At 40.0% G+C, this 23797-nt stretch overlaps 1 protein-coding gene and 1 non-coding gene across 2 annotated transcripts in view; one reads left to right on the top strand and one right to left on the bottom strand.

The window, feature by feature from the left end:
• Positions 1-23797, bottom strand: part of shakB (shaking B) — a 506948-nt gene that overhangs the window by 87386 nt on the left and 395765 nt on the right. The gene's annotated exons all lie outside the window — the stretch shown is intronic.
• TRNAL-CAA (transfer RNA leucine (anticodon CAA)) lies at positions 20842-20958 on the top strand. The gene is made up of 2 exons: positions 20842-20879; positions 20924-20958. It is a non-coding gene; the product is annotated as a tRNA-Leu (tRNA).

Below are 23797 nucleotides of genomic sequence, written 5' to 3'. Positions count from 1 at the left end.
CACTCGCTCGGTGTATGTATTTGTATATATATATATATATATATATATATATATATATGTATGTATGTGTGTTTGTGTGTGTGTGTAACCAATTCCTTCGCCAAAGTCTAGAAATAAAAACTAACAGACGTCACATATGAGGCTCAAAGAACAAATGAGAGAGAGAGAGAGAGAGAGAGAGAGAGAGAGAGTTGGAAGATGTCACGTTGTCCTGGCTGGTTTGTAAATCTTCTACTCTGTGGCTCAAGGCCGTGTGGGTGGAAATCACTAACTGCCAAGAAAATACTATGTTACGTTGGTCACTAATGACCGAACTGCTTTTAAAACAATAGAAATAAACTCGACCTTGAAGACAGTCAACTTGTTATCTACTGCTCTCGTTCTGTCACCCACATATTCTTAATACCCATTACTACCGCTAAAAGTAGCAAAAGGCTCTGCCTGGAACTCCAGCACGACGTAGTACACGTAATATTGGTTGAAATAAGAAGAAATTTCATAGCCGAACCACGCCATGAAAAATACATTATTATTATTATTATTATTATTATTATTATTATTATTATTATTATTATTATTATTATTATTATTATTATTTGCTATTGGCTTTACGTTGCACCGACACAGATATGTCTTATGGCGACGATGGTACAGGAAAGGGCTAGGACTGGGAAGAGGCCGTGGCCACATTAAGGTACAGCCCCAGCATTTTCCTGGTGTGAAAATGGGAAACCACAGAAAACCATCTTCAGGGCTGTCGACAGTGGGGTTCGAACCTACTATCTCCCGAATACTGGAAACAGGCCGCACTTAAGCGGCTGCAGCTATCGAGCTCGGTATTGTTATTATTATTATTATTATTATTATTATTATTATTATTATTATTATTATTACTGCGATTCTGTGGCTCACAGATGAATTAGGAAGCACGTGAGTTGAATGACAGGGCAGGGGATCGTTTAGAGCAAACTTTTGTTTAAATTGGAAATTTTATTTCTTTCCGTTCTTAAAATGCTGAGGGAGTAATTTAATGATATAACAAGCCAAACCAAACCAAAACCAAACCCCATGGCACTACAGCCCTTGAAGGGCCTTGGCCTACCAAGCGACCGCTGCTCAGCCCGAAGGCCTGCAGATTTCGAGGTGTCGTGTGGTCAGCACGACGAATCCTCTCGACCATTATTCTTGGCTTTCTAGACCGTGGCCGCTATCTCACCGTTAGATAGCACCTCAATTCTAATCATGTAGGCTGAGTGGACCTGGAACCAGCCCTCAGGTTCGTGTAGAAATCCCTGACCTGGCCGGGAATCGAACCCGGGCCCTCTGGGTAGGAGGCAGGCACGCCACCCCTACACCACGGGCTGGCAATGATGTAACAAAGAATAGTTGAAATATAGCTAGGGCACATTTACATAACATCGAGCTCGTCGGCTCCAACATTGCATTAGACTTAGAAGTCCTTAATCAGGTACAAAATTTACTGGGGGAACTCCCAGTCGTTAACTTACATGAGCATAATTGCTCCTGACAGGTACAATGTTATGAATGAGCATAGTTGCTCCGAGCAGGTACAATTTTATAGGAGACTCAGCTCCAAAATATACAATAGAAGTCAGCCTTAATCAAGCTATCTAGCTGTTTACAATCTCAGTTACACTCTGTAACCACTAGGGTGACCCCACTTCAAAGTGTCCATACACTGGTTGTTAAATGGTATGCTTTTCTATTACAAAATTCCACAATTGGTTTAAGTACTGTTCCCAAAGGAAACCAAAACGTAGACACTGCTACTCTAAGAACTATAAAGAATATGCAGGGGCATAATTAAACATACTACAAGGCCTCAAGAATAAAAAAGAAAGGTCAAACACAACAGAACATTAACAAAAGGTAAGGAGGTGAAACACCAGTACTCCTTAAGCAACATTCTAGAGGAGACGATAACCTAAGTGGCCTCAAAGCCCAATGACACAGGGGCTAATCTCATACTAAAATGGATGACAAAAAAGGGGGGGGGGGGAGAAAATTTAAAAGCCGAGACCAGATTTCCAAAATTTAGATTATGACAACTTTAGTCACCCAGCTCGAAAGTTGAAGGGGAGAGATCCGAGGTTCACCACCCGTGCTCCCTAACATTAATTTTTTTCCCAGTAGGGAATTTTCTTAGATTACGCAGACTGCGCACAATGTCCTACATTTCAGTCCAAAAGAAAAGATTACATATTAGATACTCAGACAACTGCTGAAACCTTCCCCCTCTAACTACCCAAATTGCACAATCACATGTTTAGGTAAATTCTGTCATTACCTTATAACGCTGGATCTTCTTCAAGCCGGCCGCACCGTGCCCCCTAGCCCTCTCCGTCAAGTCGCACTCTCAGTAACTGGAGTAAATCAGACAAGATGGCCCTAAAGTGCTCTTTTAAATAGTTCCGTAGGGGAAAGTTCCAGATTAAATTAAAAAAAAACAAAGCGCTGATAGGCTAAATCTCCATACACACCGCCGGGTTGATTGGCTAAAGAACACAGTTACAGGCATGTGATAGGCAGATTACAGTAGAGGAGGAATCAGGTGAAGTGTTGACAATTCGGTACATAAAAAATCCTCAGAAAAAAAAAGGTTTACCAACTACGACAACAAAAATATTTTCAGCAATTAGTTTGCGTTTAGTCCACCAGCTATCATTATAAAATATCTCACAATCGGAGAAGAGAGTTTTAGGAAGTTTAAAAAAATTCGTGTTCACTGACATAGATGGCCATAGAGAAGGCGCGTATTTTAAGTAGAGTTTAAGTAGCCGAGGAAGGTGTACCCCTGGTACAATAATAATAATAATAATAATAATAATAATAATAATAATAATAATAATGTATGTTTAGTCCTCAGTCCGAAGGCTGGTTGGATCCTCAACAGTTCCGCCATCAGCTGTCATAGATGGCCTAGGCATCATTGAAGAGGCGTACTAGGGAAATTAGGAGTGAGGTAGTTTCCCGTTGCTTTCCTCACCGAGCCAGAAGTTGCTATTACATATCAGTCTGCCAAGCCTACTGAAATGCATGCACCAACTGACCCTATGAGCAATATTTTCACACCATTCATAGCAGGGACTGGCTGCAGAAGGAATGGCATTACTAGCATCACTCATACCTCAGTCACTTTCATTTTGTCAAAGCCAAGGATAAAGCTGAGACATATCAATGAAAGTAACAAAATTGTTCTAGTCCATACCAGAAGACATACAGTAGTGCACTGTAAACACTAGGTCCCGTCAGCACAGGCACAATATACATACATACAATAATAATAATAATAATAATAATAATAATAATAATAATAATAATAATAATAATAATAATAATAATAATAATAATAATAATAATAATAATAATAATAATAATACATATTCACACCTAATTTCAACCTCCCCCTCTCCTTGATAAATACGCTGTTTTTTGATTCTTTGCTTTGAGTGTCAACTTAATTAACAGGATATTTATTCAACATTCAACCCAAGCGATGCACCAGACGCTTGTCCAGCCAATTCTGTTGTATGGAGTAGAAACGTCGTGCTTCCGAAGACGGATTTCAATAATCTTGAGGCATTCGAAATGTGTTGCCTGTGTCGAATTCTGGGGATTAGTCTACGAGACTGCATCATCCTGAATGATACCGTTATAATATATTGCTGCACACCCTCCTCCACAACAGCGGACGAAGAAACAGGTGGCAGTATCCAACATCGTGGAAAATCCAGTAAACGACCCCAAAGAACGACCTGCAGCGTTTCTGTGATAAGTTTATAACAGACGAAATTTAACCGAATTTTTAATTTCATAATTAACCTAACCTAACAGTACCAGTCATCATTGATCTGCATTTAGGGGTCTCGCCCAAGTGGTAGGTTGCCTATCAATTGTTCACACAGTCTTTTCTTAAACGATGTCAAAGAACTTGGAAACTGATCAAACATTTCCCTTCATAAATTATTATCCATAATTCCTCTTCCTAAAAAATGAATATTCACCCAAATTTTTCCTCTGGAATTCCAACTTCTTCTTCTTCATATTATGATCTGTCCTACCGTTAAAACAGCTTTACTCACACCGTTTACTAATGTCATTCCACACCATCCCTCCACAGCTTCATGGAGGTGAAGCAAAGGGCGGTACACTGAACCTGGTCCAGACGACGGAAAAGGGAAGAAGACCAAGAACAAAGATTCAGGTGGTTAAGTTCCCTATTTGTTAGTGGGCACACTGTATGTTCTGGTGTGGGCTAGATGAAGTTTGTTACATTCATCAACCTGTCTCTGTGTAACCGCTGATTTTGGTGACATGAATATTACTGTGGGTCCGCCTCTGTGGTGTAGTGGCTAGTGTGATTAGCTGCCACCCTGGAGGCCCGGGTTCGATTCCCGGCTCTGCCACGAAATTTGAAAAGTGGTACGAGGGCTGGAATGGGATCCACTCAGCATCGGGAGGTCAACTGAGTAGAGGTGGGTTCGATTCCCATCTCAGCCACACTGGAAGTGGTTTTCCTTGGTTTCCCACTTCTCCTCCAGGCAAATGCCGAGATGGTACCTAACTTAAGGCCACGGCCGCTTCCTTCCCTCTTCCTTGTCTATCCCTTCCAATCTTCCCATCCCCACGCAAGGCTCCTGTTCAGCATAGCAGGTGAGGCCGCCTGGGCGAGATACTGGCCATCCTCCCCAGTTGTATTCCCCGACCCAGAATTTGAAACTCCAGGACACTGCCCTTGAGGCGGTAGAGGTGGGATCCCTCGCTGTGTCCGAGGGAAAAACCGACACTGGAGGGTAAACAGCTAAAGAAGAAGAAGAAGAAGAAGAAGAAGAAGAAGATCTCTGTGGTATGGGTGATGTCCTTAATACTATTTAACATGCAGCTAATCCCTCTGATGAATGGTGTGGCCTTGCAGCTTGTAATGTCAGTTCGGGTATAGATTTCAGTAGGCGTGGGAGACTAATATGTAGAAAGCAACGGGAAACTAAATCACTTGTCATAGGTGGTGGTGGTGGTGGTGATTGTTTTTTAAAGAGGAAGTACAACTAGGCAACCATCCTCTATATAACACTAATCAGAGGGAAAAATGGAAGGGGTCCGACACTTCGAAAAATGAAGATATCGGCCAAAGGAAGACAAGGGCCACGAAGGGCGTGAAAATGAAAGACTCCCTAGCCCTCGCAAACCTAATAGCGTCGGGGTCGGAAAAGAACAAGAGTTGACCAAGGGAGGTCGGATAGGATAGATGAAAGTGAGGAGCCTGGCACAAGTAAGTGGAAGCAATGCCAGGACTCAGCTGAGGGCCCGTGGTCGCTAACCCACGCTCCAAATTTCAGATCCCTTGGGGCCCCTTTTAGTCGCCTCTTACGACAGGCAGGGGATACCGTGGGTGTTATTCTACCGCCCCCACCCACAGAGGGATCACTTGTCATATCCCTAATTCGACTCAGCGATAACTCCTGGGCTTTCTTTGACAACTGATGGTGGAACTGGTGGGGATCCAACCAGCCTTAAGCTCGATAACTCAATATACAACTAGTGATAAAGAGAGAGGGATCCTGAAGATGTTTGCATGGTGAACACAAGGTTGCTAGCAGTATATTTAAAGGAACCGGATTCAGTAAATACAAAGTAATTTTGTAATTTCGCTGGCTCCGTGGTGTAGCGGTAGCGTGCCTGCCTCTTACCCGGAGGCCCCTTCGATTCCCGGCAAGGTCAGGGATTTTTACCTGGATCTGAGGGCTAGTTCGAGGTCGACTAAGCCTACGTAATTAGAATTGAGGAGCTACCTGACGGTGAGATAGCAGCCCCGGTGTAGAAAGCCAAGAATAAGGGCCGAGAGGGTTCGTCGTGCTGACCATACGACACCTCGTAATGTGAAGGCATTCGGGCTGAACAGTGGTCGATTGGTAGTCTAAGGCCCTCTAGGGCTCTAATGCAATGGGGTTAGGTTAGGTTAATTTTGCATTTGCAGTAATTATTATAATTACTTCAATTACTGTCCGGCTCCATGGCTAAATGATTTGCGTGCTGGCTTTTGGTCACAGGTGTCCCGGGTTCGATTCCCGGCAGGGTCGGGAATTTTAACCATCATTGGTTAATTTCGCTGGCACGGGGGCTGGGTGTATGTGACGTCTTCATCATCATTTCATCCTCATCATAACGCGCAGGTCGCCTGCAGGAGCCAAATCAAAAGATCTGCACCTGGCGAGCCGAACATGTCCTCGGACACTCCCGGCACTAAAAGCCATACGCCATTTCATTTTCATTTCACTCCAATTACTAGTTCTTCTGGCTCCTTTGCTGAATGTTCAGCATCGTGGCGTTTGGTTCAGAGGTCTCGGGTTCGACTTTCGGCTGGGCCAGGTATTTTAACTGTGTATGGCTAATTCCTCTGGCTCGGAGACTGGGTGTTTGTGTTAGTCTTAATGCACGTCATATTATCCATATCTACACAACATACTACATTCTTGCTCCATGGCTACAGGGTTAACGTGCTAGCCCGTAGGTCAGATGGTCCCGGGTTCGGTTCCCAGCCGGGGCTAGGATTTTAACCTTCACTGGTTAATTCCAATGGCTCGGGGGCTGGGTGTGTGTGCCATATTTAGCATTGGAATTCATCACAGGTAGGTCCCCATCCTCGCAGACGTGCAGGTAGCCTATACGGCGTCCACTCGAAAGACCTGCACCAGCTTTTCCGGAGGCCACACGCCATTATTTTACCACACTACACATCCTTCCACATAGGGTTGGCGTCAGGAAGGACATTCGGACATAAAACTGGGCCAGATCCATACAAGGTATCGACTCTGAGCAACTGGAGAAAAGGGCAAACAATAATAAAAGTAAAAGAAAGAAGAAGACTTCAATTACCTTTTCCCCGCCATGGTCTAATTTTCTTCCTAGTGACCTGTTTACGATTAACAGATTCTTGGACGTTGCAAACGTGGTCTTCAGTTACTTCTCTGCTTCAATTCCAGGCGACGGGGTGATGTATAGTTCTTGCAATTTCCTCGTTAATGACCAGCACGCTTTTGAAGCCTAGCTGGCTGGCTGTGTTAACATTCCTTGTCCGCGGGGTGCCAGGATTTCCCCAACTCGACAGACAGTATTGTCAACTCTCCCTTTTTAACTACTTAACCTCTGAGAGCGAGCAGCGAGACTGTACAGAACTGCGTGCAGCTATGTAACACTGGAGACCTAACAAGCGAGTCGGCTTCAGGACCGGCACGCTTTTGAAGTACTCCATGTGGACTATCACTGACAAAGCATGCTTGCTATTGGTCAAGAGTCATCTGCCATTGGTCACAAGAGAGGCCAGTGTAGTCAGTCATAAATCTGGATACTGTCTGGGGGTAGTACTGCTTAACGTTTGAGTCGCCGGTCGTTAACGAGGAAATCGAGAGAAGTATATGTTTGTTTGTTTGTTTGTTTGTTTGTTTGTTTGTTTGTTTGTTTGTTTCTTTCTTTCTTTCTTTCTTTCTTTCTTTGTAGAGTCCTCATCCCGCAGGCGCCACTCGAACGTACAGTTGAGAAGGGCTTTCTTCTCAAAGGCTAGATTAATTATAAATGTATGCACCGATAGAGACACTACAATCACACATTTATCAGGCAAACTTCACGGTCAGTTAATATACGGAGTTTTTGATCTTAACATCCCAACTGATATGAAACAATGACTACTACCGTGATAAATGCCATGTTCCACGATATCTACTATTACTACTATTTCTACTGCTGCTGCTGAAGTCATCTCCTTACATGCCATGAAGTGTTCTGCTAACCGTAAACTGGGTTCTATTGGAGGATACCTCTGCAGCCAGTATGTTGTACCTTGAATGAACCCTTGTGTCCCTACATTCTTCCATCCTACCCGCCCGAGTTGCTCATATGGTAGAACGCTGGCTTTATGAAGCCGAAATGGCGGGCTCGATACCTGTTTTGTTTGTCGGTTCTTGACATTGCTCAAATATGGCAGTCTCGTGTCTGTAGATTTACAGCACTTTATTCTTGTGGAATAAACTTTCCGATACCTCGGCGTGTCCGAAAACCGCAGAAGTAGTGCGTGGGACATCCTATTACATTATTATTCTTTGACTTCTTGTAAAGGAATCGAGCCCGTATCCTTCTCGCTGAACCAGACACAACTTTATTTCCTCGTCTATGTAGCTTCTGCTAGTACTACTATTCGGAAGAGAACATGAGGCATAATAGCTGAGTGAAATAATCACCGTCTTCTCACCTAGGCAGCCGGAATTCAAATCCCGGTCAATACGTGTGGGGATTTTGAAACGGAAAATAAAATCCACAGTTCTACCCCTTCAGACTTGAAATCAATGTTGAAATTATCCTAGGAATATGAGCTACGAATTTTAGGTAAATAAAATATAATAAAATATGAGAATATATTCTTTATTTATTCCTGAAAATTACATTCTTTTTTCTTAATCATCGTTATCTGGTCGATTAGATTAGCAGTTTGCCTTTTCATACCATTACGAGCGCTAATGTGAGTCAATGCAGAGTTTCACTTAAGCCCTTATAACTTCATTCTGTGTTGAAGGTTTTTCGAAAAAAAAGCCTGAAGGTATTGAACCAAGGAACAAATTAAGAAAATATGTAAATAAGTTAATTTGGCAAGGATTTGAATAAAAAAGAAACGTGTTAAGACACAAGAGATTTTAGGCTGGTTTTCCGGAACTGCATTTAGGCCAGAAGTGATTTTCGAAATTCGTTTTCGTAGTTTGATAGAGTTGGGCAGATGACCTTCAAGCAAGCAGTTTGAAAGAGTCATCCATAACTGATAATTTGAAATATTTCCGGGCCCTTTAGCCCTTCAACTTTCGGCACAATTGAGGAAATCGTTTAATTTTACGTTTCTCGTAATACGGGTACCCCTACATTGTCTGGTAATAAAATACTGTTTGCAACATTAAAATTCCTAGAAGTCCCATGTCTGTGATCTTAATATTAACATCACCGCCTACTATTCGCCTCAGGCAATAATTCATCGTAACTGAGCCAGATTAACAAAGGGAAATAAAAGGTTAATATTCAATCGATAGTTAAATATGCTATTGTTGTTATTGGCAATTGCTGCACATATCCCAGTATTGACATGCTTCCTGCCAACCACAAGCAACTTCAATAACGTTAAAATAATAATTATAATATTTTAAATTAAATTTTCAAAATTTCCCGCCTTTTTAACAATATATCACTGTTTCCCTGATAAATTCCAAGTTTATAAGAATTTTCGTATTTTTCATTTTTTAAAGTGTGTATCAAACCTCCGCTTACAAAATGAACCTCAATCACTAATATAGACCGTGATTTTTATGTTTTTGTCGATTTTTTCTTCCGAGCACCTGAAAATATTAATATTTTTGTAAATAAATATGTTACATAAAATCTAATATAAATCCTATTGAACTGAATGAGGTACAGATAGTAGAATAACACTATAGGAGAATATTCGGAAAAAATAATAAATATCCGTGAAACAGTAAGATAGTTATGAAGGAAACGGTGATATATTGTTAAAAAGGTGTGACCGAGCTCGATAGCTGCAGTCGCTTAAGTATCCAGTATTCGGGAGATAGTAGGTTCGAATCCCACTGTCGGCAGTCCTGAAGATGGTTTTCCGTGGTTTCCCATTTTCACACCAGGCAAATGCTGGAGCTGTACCTTAATTAAGGCCACGGCCGCTTCCTTCCCACTCCTAGCCCTTTCCTGTCCCATCGTCGCCATAAGACATATCTCTGTCGGTGCGACGTAAAGCCAATAGCAAAAAAAAAAAAAAGATGGGAACTTTTGAACATTTTATTTAAAATTGTTATAATTAGAATTTTGACATCATTGAAGTTGATTCTGATTACTAGGAAGCATGCCAATACTGTGATGCGTGCAGCATTTGTCAACAATGTTAGTAGCATATTTAACAATCGAATGTATTTTGGCCTATTTTACCCGTGTTAAGCTGGGTCTCCCCCCTTTAAGATGAAAAGTTCAGGGAGTAGATTCTGGTCTTACTGGATCGCACTCACGTAAACTGGACTACCCTGATAGATGTTTTGTTTTATTTTTGTAAACTTGGACATCTTCCTGCTATTTTAAGGTGCAGTCACGATTTAGACAGCCTATTAATTGTCCATCGTTTTTATAGCCCTATGAATTCTTACATAATAGTTTAGGAGGCCCTTCTAATGAATCATTTAATGGGTTATCTATTTCTGCTTGACAGGCTCCTAATGTAAAATTATTATGAGCTCCGCCTGTGGTGATACATTCTGAAGTCCAGACAGGAGCCATATGCAGACTTCCGGCCGTGGTTTAACTTGAGCTCGTCTAACATTGCTACTAGGACAGTCGGTGTTTACTCGTGACACAAGGGATTGTCTTCTTGAGCTGTTTGAAGTGACTGCCAAGTCCGAAATCGCAGTTCTCTTCGCAGAACCACATGTACTATAATAGTGTGTCTGCATGCTTTACCATTTATTTATGAGTTCGTATATATTCCAGCCAATACCCACTGTACAGCATCAGTTTTCAAAGACTTCATTTACATCTCCCAGTTCGATCAGCTAAAGCTATTCTTTGTAGTACAATGAGGTCATGAGAATAATTAAAGCGAGTATTTGTGAAGTATTTACAAGAACGTTCTGTTCTCTGCGCAATCTCTGTTTGTGATTGAAAACAGAGTGAATATCGTATGCGTCGTAATCAAGTTGGTATAATGTGATATCATGATACCACTGTCTCTCTCACTCTCTGTATATAATCTTAATTTTTTCAATTTCATTGGTTCTTTCTTTCTTTCTTTCTTTCTTTCTTTCTTTCTTTCTTTTCTTTTTTTTCTTTCATTCTTTCGTAATCCGTTTACCCTTCAGTGTTGGTTTTTCGCTCGGACTCAGTGAGGGATCCCACCTCTACCGCCTCAAGGGCAGTGTCCTGGAGCATGAGACTTTGGGTCAGGGGGACAAAACTGGGGAGAAGGACCAGTACCTCGCCCCGGCGGCCTTACCTGCTATGCTGAACAGTGGCCTTGTGGGGGTGGGGGATGGGAAGATCGGGAAGATCGGAAGGGATAGACACGGAAGAGGAAAGGAAGCGACCGTGGCCTTAAGTTAGGTACCATCCCGGCATTTTCCTGGAGGAGAAGAGGGAAATCACGGAAAACCTGTTCGAGGATGGCTGAGGTGGGAATCGAACCTCATCCTCTACTCAGTTGACCTCCCGAGGCTGAATGGACCCCATTCCAGCCCTCGTACCACTTTTCAAATTTCGTGACAGAGCCGGGAATCGAACCCGGACCTCTGGGGATGGCGGCTAAACACACTAACCAATACGCCACAGAGGCGGACTTCAATTTATTGGGGTCTCAATTTTAATGGATTAAGCCCGGTTTTACGGTCAGACAACTTTCCATATTAGATGTCCCTGTGGTGGTTGGCAGTGTAGTGTGGTGTGTTGTATCTGAAGGAATAAGCGTGTATGACGACAAACACAAACACCCAGTCCATGAGCTAAGGGGATTAACAATGCGCAGTTAAAATCCCCGACACGACCGGGAATACAACTCAGGTCTCTCTCTTTACGTTGACAATTCAACTAAGGAGACGGGCATCAATCTATCTGTCTGTTATTAAATGTAGGTGGCATCGCAGAGAAAATAAAGCACTTGAGTCTGAGGATAATAATAATAATAATAATAATAATAATAATAATACTAATAATAACAATACCTTGGCACTAACCCTCCTTCCCACCCGAAAGGCCTTTGGCCGACCAAGTGACTGCTACTCAGCCGGAAGGCTGCAGATTATGAAGTTATACGAATTCTAACCTTCACATTGGAGGTATAACTTCTTCTTATTTAATAATAAAATTTACAAACAAGAAAAGGGGGTAGCAATGGGCTCACCAGCGTCAGGTATTTTAGCAAATATTTATTTGGATCACCTGGAGGCCAATAAGATAATAGATAAAATACAAGGGTTGGAGCTGTGGCTGAGATATGTAGACGATGTTTTTGTGATTATTAATGAACAAATACTAAAACCAGAGGAACTATTGGACATTTTAAATAACGTGGACAAACATATTAGATTCACGATGGAATCAGAAAAGAACAAATCCTTGAATTATTTGGCAAAGTAACCATTTTGAATACCAAATATATAGAAAGCCAACACATACCAATCCTATAAGTAGAAACGATTCCAACCATCCAGGACAGCATAAAAAGGCCACTCTTTATAGCTTAATCAGCAGGGCGATAAACACACCACTTTCAGAAATAGAACGTAAGAAAGAAATTACATTAATTTATGATATAGCAAAAAGCAACGGTTACACAAAAAACTATGTCAATAAAATAAAGAATAGTATCATCAACAAACCAAAAACACATCACGAAAAACAGAAAGAAAAGAAAAAACATGTAGTATTCGCATATCGGAACAGGCATTCATACGATCTGGCTAACACATTTAAGAAATTCAATATTCAAATAGTATACCGTACTAATAATAATGATAATAAAAATAATAAGATGTTCGCAAATTCAAGCAAGATTAACACAGACAACCAATTCAATAAATCAGGAATATACAGACTGACATGGCAAAACTGTAACCAAAAATTCATCGGACAATCAGGAAGAAATATAGCCATTAGATATAAAGGACGTATAAATGCCAAAAAGTACGGAAAATATTCAGCTATGTGCGAACACATGCATGAAAGTAATCATTCATTCACCAACATCAAACAAGACATGACATTAGTACATTCAGCAAGAAAAGGGAAATATATGGACGTCCTGGAGAAATTAGAAATTTACATAGATCAGAAACAAAATATTGACAAAAATTTAAATGAACACACTAAGGAAGTAAATCCATTATTTAAGTTAGCTAACCAATATGTGAAGAGAAAGAAACAGGATAATAGCATTAGTTATAACTGTCAGGCCCACTCCCCACCTCTCCCTCTCCCCGCCGCTTAATTGGTCAGGTTTTATGGGTAATATACTTTCTGTTAGTGGCTGGCCGGCAAGTGGGTAGATTTCCTCCACTTTATCATTTTATGTAAGTCCTAATATTTTTATATCATAAAGTATTTGAAAATATATTTTACCCAGGTAAAGTAGCTTTTCTTTCTTTATTCTTTTTTATAGTACTAGAGGGGCATTTGCAGAAACTAACGGGAGGTTTGTTCCGCTCTGATTCAAAAAGTTCGGTCCTGCAACAATCGAGCAAACGTCATCTGCCCTGACGGCACCTGCATGGCTAAACAATTTTAATATGTATATAACAATGAACATATCAATGTAACCTATAAGGGTATTGATTTCAAAGGATGTCAAATTGGACGATAAGATGGTAGCTTCACAGTGGCAGCAACAATACAAGCAGTGACAAGTAACAATTTATCAGTGGCTGACTCAGCTAATGGATCTATCCAGGGTGATGATACACGTCGTATGAGTGTGAAGGATAGGAGGAATGAGCGGACGATTCAAGAGTGCTTTTAAGTATGTTCCCTGTCTTACGTGTTAGGTTACAACAGGCATTATTATTACACAAATACGCAAAGTGTACATATAGTGTTCTACAGTTGAGGTTATACAGGACAATGCTTAATGTTAATATGATAAGATGTTGTATCTTGAGACTTGGGTAAGGAGATTAGATGTAAATACGCTGACGAAGGGAGTTAAGGCTCCCGAAACATGTACGTATAAATTATTCAAATATTAATAATATATTGACAGGGCGGACCAAACAATCATCCGTTGTACATTATTGTTATTACGAGTCAGTACGGACCAATTAAGGACCGATATGGTCAAGTTTGTCGACAATGACTTAAAGTGCAGAAATCAAGTACCTACCAATCTAGAGAGAATTATCAACATGATATATACGACGGATGAGCATAATAGCTCTGATCAGGTACACTATTTTATAAGAGTATATTTGCTTCACTAACTTCCCTAGCCTAGCAGCGCACAAGGTTATACAATGACAATCTTCAAATAAGGTATTTACAGTCACATCTGCTCAAGAGTTTTTAATTTTCTTTTCCGGAAACATAAACAGGGGCAATGAGTGCCCATAATAAATGGCCACAATGTAAAAAGAAAAAAAGATTGATAATGATCGGCCAAAACAAAATGCAGGGAGGCAAAACACCTGCACTCCTTCTAGAAAACTCTTAAAATCCTATGTGGGCTTATGGTTCAAAGATACAGAGGCTAAGTCTATTTACACTACACCGGGCTGACTAAATGAGAAAAATTAAATACCAAAAGAGTGTTAAGAATTTTAGAGGATAAGAAATTTTAGTAACCCCATACCAAGTTAAATGGGAATCAACAGAGGGAATTCACTCTTTGTTCCCTTATATTACATATTTCTCAGCAGGGAATAAAAGGTTGACCGAAAATTTTACATTTGATGATGGTGCTTGTTGTTTAAAGGGGCCTAACATCTTAGGTCATCGGCCCAATTTTACATTTAAACTACCAGGTTTAGAAATTTACATACAATAAAAGAGCTTTGAAACCTTCCCCTCAAGCTATCTGCCGGAGCTATCACATGTTAAGAAAATTCTGCCATTACCTTGAGTTGCTGGATCTTCCGAATGCCGACCTGCAGTCCCTGCCCCTTTAGTACACGCCGCACACAATAAACTGGAGCGATAAAGATGACAATACGACCTTATAGCGCCCAGATTTTATAGTGTCTCAAGGGGAAGTTTCCAGAACTCTTTACAGATAGGCTGGATGCCCTGTACACACCCCCAATTTTAATTGACTATAGAAAATATTCACAAAATTCCTAATTGGTTGACACAAGAACAAACCAGTCTTCAAAACCAAGGTTAGCCATCTCTGAAAATCAACTTTCCCTTAAGAATTAATTGTCCTTAATCCCGCCAGAGGGGGCACTTAGGCCGATGGTAGAACTATCTCATAGTTGAAAATCCAAGTATCTTGCATAACTTAAGTTCAAGTTCAATTACATAGATGGTCTTATAGAAGGCTCGCAGTTTAATTGGACGTAGAAAGTTTACACCCCGGTAAAATAATAAGAAGAAGGATATGAATGGAAAGGGTAGAAGTGTTGGGTAGTCACGTGACGTCATATTCGTCGTCATTCGTGTAAACTCATGGCTGCTCGTTGGGTAGCGGTCGAGAGAGGCACGAACCCGCCATTCTTTCAAATACCCTATTGATGTGTGCACCAGAACACAGAGCAAGGAATGTTGTTTATCAGGGGTTTCTTCAATGAGCCTTCTGATTTCCCTCACCTTAACCCCTACATTGGATGCTCTAAATTTGTATTCCTTCCATATAATTTGCGTGGAAATGTGTCCCTTTTGTCGATGATGAATAATGCACCTGGTTCAGTGATTTCAATGAACCGACGGTCCTCTTCCACTGCAAGTAAGAGTACTGTATAAACTTTTTCCAATAAATCTCTAACCTATTATAATACTACTAGTATTCGACAGTCGAAATTGCTATCTATAATTCGAAATTCATATATCGTATGAAAAAAGTTACACTTTCAAATTTTTATATGGCAGTCGAATGGAATCAAAACAGGTGTCATAGTATTTCAATACAAACTTCTTTTTTTTTGCTATTTGTTTTTACGTTTACAATAAAAGAGCTTTGAAACCTTCCCCTCAAGCTATCTGCCGGAGCTTACAAACCTTAATGAATGCGATTGTAGCTCGGAGTTGTACTTTGACGTCTATGGATCTGTGTACTCTTGAGAAAACTACATACAACTATTGAAAACGAATCACCATCAACAACGTCATATTCTCTCACTTCATATGAGAAATGCGGAGAGGTTTTTGGAATTTAATCCAAGCTTTTGGCTCGCTTTCTAGTTATTATAAATTGTATAACACCTCCTCCCCTATCCTGCCGCCCAATATTCTGATGGTAAAAACTAATTTCAACGAACGGGACTCAGGGTCGGTAGTTGTTGTCAGACGGTGTCAGACCTAAACGATAATGACCACAGCCACCATGTAGTTTGCTCTATCTCATGCTTATCGATACAGATAAACACAGAATGAAAAAAAAAACATTTCACTGAAAGACAGTATTTTTAACTGAAGAGTTCATGTAAGGATTTAAAAGTCGAACAGACTTATTAATTAAACTTCTACACCTAATCATATGTCTTAATCCAACATCGAGGTCGCAATCTTTCTTGTCGATATGAACTCTCAAAAAAAAAAAAATACGCTGTTATCCCTAAGGTAACTTTATCTTATAATCGCTATTAACGGATCAAATACTCATAAATCAATGTTTGTAAAACAAAGAGTTACATTTATCCTTGTGTCACCCCAACAAAATATGGTAAAATACATATTAATAATACCACTAAACAAAATACGTACAATTCCATATAAAGATCTATAGGGTCTTCTCGTCTTTCATATTCATTTAAGCCTTTTGACTCAAAAGTTAAATTCTATTTATTACACGGAGACAGTTAATGTTTCGTCAAACCATTCATTCCAGCCTTCAATTAAAAGACTAATGATTATGCTACCTTTGCACGGTCAAAATACCGCGGCCCTTTAATTCCACTATCAGGGGGCAGGCCCGACCTTAAATACATCTCAAAAGGACATGTTTTTGATAAACAGGCGAACATTAAATTTGCCTAGTTCCTTCATATAAATTTACATTCACTAAATATCTTACACTTTTATATACTAATTTTATCATTATTACATTTACATTCATATTATGTAACTCACTTCAATACTCAACTTAATATTATTATAAAATTATATTATAATAAAATAACTTATAACATTATTCAGCTGATAGCTAATTTAAAGCCTACAATTCTTTACAACTCCTATAATAATTATAAATTCTATTCTAAAGCTTATCCCTTAAAATATTATATTCAATTAACAGTTAATATACTAATATAAAAACTGCTATTAAATACTGAATTAAATTCATTCCTTGAAGAACCAGATATCTTAAAAACCGACTAATATTTCATTACAAATTTATTATTTTTGATAATAATATTACATTAACCAACATAACAAATTAGCTCTTTTTAATTCGGAAAAAATAAATCTCTATTCCAATTTTAATAAACCCTGATACACAAGGTACAATACCAATTTACTTTTCTATAAATTTATTTTCAACTTTTTCAATTTCCCTTCACAGTACTACTCCACTATAAATAAATAAATTTGTTCTATTCCTATACTAAAACATATATAATTAATGTTATTTCAATTAAGTAAAACTTTCCTATTCATCAAATTTTAAATTGATACCTTCAAAATAATTCGAATCGCACGAACATCCTCTCAGTGTAAATGAAATGCTTTACTTTAAGTTTTATTTTGCATTCTAGATACACTTTCCAGTACATCTACTATGTTACGACTTATCTCACCTTATAATGAGAGCGACGGGCGATGTGTACATGTTTTAGAGCTAAAATCGCATTATCATAATATAACAATATTACTTCCAAATCCACCTTCAAATGCACTACTCCTTTTCAATGCAAGATCCATTTACATTTTTTTATTGTAATCCATCTCTTACTTGATCATAAGCTGCACCTTGACCTGGCATTTACTCTAATAAGAGTTATAGAAAATTACCACTCTTTTAAAAAATAATCTTACGACGGCGGTATACAAACTGATTACAAAACCAAGTCGATTATAACGTGTATTATCGATTACAGGACAGATTCCTCTGAAAAGACTAAAACACCGCCAAATTCTTTGAGTTTCAAGAACATAACTATTACTACTCAAGTAAGAATATTTACAATTGGAATAATAGGGTATCTAATCCTAGTTTATAATCCAATTTTCAAAGCTTCGTATACTAATTTTAAACCGTAAATAAATTCAAAATTCCACCTTAAAATTTACATTTAAGCTTATTAAAAATTTACTAACTCCTACACTAATAATGTTCACTTTAACACTACGTATAACCGCGGCGGCTGGCACGACTTTAGCCGGCTACATATTATATTACTAATCCCAAGTCACCTTGATAAATAATATTAAATACTGCAAATATATTTTACTATTTAAGTTCATAAATCTATAATCACAAAACTTCATATGTAAAACATATAAAAAGTAAACAATTAAGCAAGAATAAAACTTTCTAAATTCATTATTAAACAATGGATCAAATAATTATATCACTAATTGTAACATAACATCACATAAATATTAATATACAGTATAATGGACCCGTTTTGAGTATTTCCTGGCGTTGAATTTTCATCGCATTTTTCGCCCCCTATACAATGAAAATATTCACTTATCCACAAAATAACATATGGGACACATTCACTTAATACTAATGATTTTACTTTACAAACCTACAAGTGCTGTGGTCGCCGGGATCAAATAATTATATCACTAATTGTAACATAACATCATATAAATATTAATATACAATATAATGAACCCGTTTTGAGTATTTCCTGGCGTTGAATTTTCATCGCATTTTTCGCCCCTATACAATGAAAATATTCACTTATCTACAAAATAACATATGGGACACATTCACTTAATACTAATTATTTTACTTTACAAACCTATAAGTGCTGTGGTCGCCGCACCAAAGTGGCACGTAATAAATATTTAATTAGAATAATAATCACAGTATTTTTTTTGTTCTTGTAACGTATAACTGGTACCAGTCTCTCAAATTTATCTGTGGTGGGCGACAGAAGCCAGGATGTACGCAGTTCGACATCATGCCGATAGATATAGCTATGTTCCTATGTCATCATGGCGAATATGCAACACGCCCACGACGTGGAAAGGGCGTCTTTCAAAGCTAACCAATGAAAACGATTGTTCGTCCATTTCTAGGATCGTAGTATGTAAGTGAAAATGGTTTCTAGAGGACGCGCTGCAATCGCTGTTGACGACTAAGATGCCAGATACCAGACCACCTGGACTACATTTACGAAATAAAAAACATACGCCTCAACCCAGGATCGACCCCTTGACCTCCTGCACTCTATCGACTGCACCAACTGTACAGCATGATTACTAGGTGCTGACAGAGGTAGTTACCCTACATGTGGTTACAGTGTTGCCAGATTGCCACTCTTCAACGTCCTTTTTCTGCCGGATATACTGGCAGGACGAAATTTGTGACAGACATTTTTTTATTACTGGCATGCGAGGAGTTGCGCACCGACGCCCGAGTGCTCGAATTTCGGTTCATTCTGTATAGAGGATGGTTGCGTAGTTGTAGTTCCTCTTAAAACAATAATCACCATCACCACCACTCTTATTATAGTCGGTACGGTAAAGTTGAATAAGACATAAATAATCGGAAATTGTATTCCCTGTAACTTTTGTTATGTAGTACTTCATGATAGGACCAATAACATAGGTAATTCGTTCGTAATCTGTTTACCCTCCAGGTTCGGTTTTTCCCTCGGACTCAGCGAGGGATCCCACCTCTACCGCCTCAAGGGCAGTGTCCTGGAGCTTCAGACTCTGGGTCGGGGAATACAACTTGGGAGTATGACCAGTACCTCACCCAGACGGCCTCACCTGCTATGCTGAACAAGGGCCTTGTGGGGGATGGGAAGATTGGAAGGGATAGAGAAGGAAGAGGGAAGGAAGCGGCGTGGCCTTAAGTTAGGTACCATCCCGGCATTTGCCTGGAGGAGAAGTGGGAAACCACAGAAAACCACTTCCAAGATGGCTGAGGTGGGAATCGAACCCCTCTCTACTCAGTTGACCTCCCGAGGCTGAGTGGACCCCGTTCCAGCCCTCGTACCACTTTTCAAATTTCGTGGCAGAGCCGGGAATCGAACCCGCGCCTCCGGGGGTGGCAGCTAATCACACTAACCACTACACCACAGAGGCGGACACATAGATAATTAAAAATTAAATTTTTGGCGCCTTCCCCTAAAATACCATTTCAACCACGGCGAATAAAATTATGTATAGAGTAGACTATAGTTTCTTATTCCCCGGCTTTACATATCGATTTTCATTAAATCCTGTTTATCTATTTTCTCGTGGCTCGGCGTTGATATGGACGTAGCAACAAAAATCCAAATCCATGAATATCTCTGTTGTTATAGCCGGCAGAGCAAAAATGTATAAGACATAGATGATCGGAAATTTAATTCTATATAACTTTAGTAGGGTAGTATTTATCGATAGGACCACTAATAACATAAATATTTAAGAATTGTTTTTTTTTACTAGAGGCTTTACGTCGCACGGACACAGATAGGTCTTATGACGACGATGGTATAGGAAAAGCCTAGGAGTTGGAAGGAAGCGGCCGTGGCCTTAATTAAGGTACATCCCCAGCATTTTCCTGGTGTGAAAATGGGAAACCACGGAAAACCATCTTCAGGTCTGCCGGCAGTGGGATTCGAATCCACTAACTCCCGGATGCAAGCTCACAGCCGCGCGCCCCTAACCGCACGGCCAACTCGCCCGGTGAATTAACTTTATCTGATCCGAGAACTGGAAAACATCCAAAGGAAAGCAGCAAGATTTGTCCTAAGTGTTTTCCGACAAAATTTACGAAAATGTTGCAAATTTTCATCTGGGAAGTCTCAGGAGTAAGGAGAAAAGCTGCTCGACTAAGTGATATGTTCCATGTTGTCAGTAAGGTGTGCGTGCGTGCGTGTGTGTGTGTGTGTGTGTGTGTGTGTGTGTGTGTGTGTGTGTGTGTGTGTGTGTGTGTGTGTGTGTGTGTGTGATATTAGTTGACGAGTAACGTTGAATGCGTATGTCAGGATGGCCGAGCGGTCTAAGGCGCCGGACTCAAGAGAAGACCTTGCCTGCTATGCAGGTCATCCGGAATTCTGGTCTTCTCCGAGGGCGTGGGTTCGAGTCCTACTTCTGACACAAAGTTTGTCTGGCCCCGTGATACTGGGGGCAACGCGTCCGCCTGTCATCCGGCGACCCCGGGTTCGATTGCCGATCGGGTCAGGGGATGGGGATTGGGTGTTTGTGACATTCTTAATCTTCCTTTCCTCACACACAACATTCCACACTACCGCCATTCTAATTACACGCAGGTTCATACAATATGGTGCCAGTAGGTGCAAAAGATTCACATGGGTCGACGCCCCGAACAAACAGCATTAAAAAAAATCCTTGAATGCAGTTTCAAAAGTACGAAAGAACATAATGAACCCGACAGGGGCATGATCCAAGGACCTTAGGTTGATATCGATATCCGTAATTACGCACGCAATGCTATTAAAGGGAAAGAACGCTGAAAATGATTAATATTCATATCATTAATAGAGGTCATACCGGAACTAATTAATATTCATACCATTGAGATAGATAAATTGTGTATTTTAAAATTATTTTACGAGATTTCTTTGTCTGCGACTTATTGCGCAGTATTATCCTTTGTGTAGCGGGGGCCCCGCAGATGAAGCCAAGCCAACTTAGACCCGGGAGGGGTTATGAATGGGGATTCCCTGTGACATCACTCGAGAGAAGACATCCCTCCTCAAGGCTCACAGAATGAGGGGAAACTAACTTTTTCGAAACGGAATAGAGGAGCCATCTTGGAATCGGACTGGCCAACTTAATTACCTACGAGGTAGAAAATTAATAAAACTCGAATTAGGGGATCATCTCCCGATTTAAAAGGGATGAATGTTACTGGGACATTTATTTAGAGTGTTTAATGTCCTCTTCCGTGATAACTTTCAGCAGAAGAAAGAATACTGTGTTGTTTCTGCGTGGAAAAGTACTGGGGCCATCTGGTTAGTCTCATGACACGTCCTCGACGGAGGGACTTCACCCCGTGTGGTAGGGGAAGCAGAACATATTTTAATTAATTTAAAGAGATTCACCGAAGGATAATTGAGTGGTTATGTCTCAATCGCACCAATTAGATACTGGTCACCGGTCACCCGCACTATTTTACCTCGAGTACGCCGGGAATAGGCGCTACACAAATTAGTGGAAGGGGTATCGCTCCCTAGTAAAAACTACTGCAGGAAGGGAGAAGAGTCAGTCGGGATTTGTGGCTTACAGACGGCGAAGCTACGTGCCGTCGAGCTTCCAGCGATCTTTTGTTTGAGTGAATTTCAATTTAATTTACAAGTGAAATCGCGTACTGTGCGTAAATATTGCAGAGATTGGATAGACGCGATGCTAGTGTCTAAACTTTAAAGATCAGGGACGTGTCGCGAACATTAAATATAACTTGTAATAATATTATTATTATTATTACTACGGCGCTACTGTGTCGAGTAGTAACAAAGGTACGCGGAATCCGATACTGAATCGCGGATTGCGGAGTGAGGTCCGATATCGTGGCTGGACGTTCACACCGAATGTAACTAAACAAATCTTGGAATAAATAGTGACGTGTTGTGTGCCTCAGGAATACTGCCAGCGGTTTCGTCAACCTAGAACAATGGACTCCCGGTTGGAAAGAAGAATGGTGCCTCCAGTAACTGCTTTGGTGCCTATGGGTCAGCACTAAACCAGCAATGGACTCCCTGAGCTGACAACGGGTCATCGAGATGGAGATGAGTATAAATCATAATTAATATGACGTAATCAGATTGGGCGGGGAACAGTTATCATTACCTGACGCTATAATGTTAAAGATTGTAACTTCAGTAGTGTAGATGTGCTACCATGATACACGTAGCTTCTATTTACTTTATTTAATTAGTAACACGTCTGAGCAATCAATTGTAAATAAAGGGGTAATACGATAAGTTTGCATGCAGTAGTAGATTGACTTAATCATTTTATTTGGGGAAACTTGTAATTATTGATGCGTCAGGAGACTAATTTTTAGTAATTCAGAGTAATTCAAGTTAGGCTGTAGTCCAGCGTTGATAATGCATGGCTGGTAAATAGTGTAATTTTATTCCGTGAGCACCCAGAACTACGAGATATGACTTCGGAACTGACATCCCAGGCCTCCACTGACATATATTTAGATAGGAAGTGTACGATTTTAATTGGCAGGCTTATCACAATTTAAGTGCAAATTGAGGAATATTTAATTCATAATTGTATTACCGTGTGACGATTTATCAGAAATCACAATTTAGATATGGATTAATTACACCGTTATTACGAGGAAGTTAATTATGATCGCGCAGTATGGTCTAATTTCCAGGTAAGTCGTGTAGGGAGATGGTGTAATGATGAACCCAATAATAATAATAATAATAATAATAATAATAATAATAATAATAAATTGTAGTTATGGTAATCATGCAAGTATTGGTATCATAGAAACCGGTGTCGCGTCGCGGGATCATGATATTGTAAACGAATGTGTGTGTTGAATTGAAGTGAAGTATTGAGAGCCGATGTAATTTTGTTTAATGAACAATGAAGCTCAGTTTATTAGTGAACGATCCCCGAGATGGGGTGTTATGTTAAGAAAGGGCGTTATGCCTGTGAAGGCCGAGGCCAGTGACCACCCGCCGGGCAGGGCTGGGCAGTTGACCTAGTGAGGAGAAGTGTTGGTTGTTTTGTACGCTCGTCCGCTCGTGTAGGGGAGCCTTGAGTTGAAGAGAATGGGGGCGAAAGAATCGCCTAATAATGAAATATTCAACACGCCAGAATGATGTAGTTGCTAATAAATGACACGGCGATTGTTACCAGTACTTGTTAGTTTACTGTCATTACACATTTGAGTATAACGTAGCTTAGGGTTTTCAGAGTCCCACTTCCATCCCAACGGGTGTCAGTT

This window comes from Anabrus simplex, chromosome 3 (genome assembly GCF_040414725.1).
Source record: "Anabrus simplex isolate iqAnaSimp1 chromosome 3, ASM4041472v1, whole genome shotgun sequence".
Classification (NCBI taxonomy): Eukaryota; Metazoa; Arthropoda; class Insecta; order Orthoptera; family Tettigoniidae; genus Anabrus; species Anabrus simplex.
This window is presented reverse-complemented; position numbering and strand designations above follow the sequence as displayed.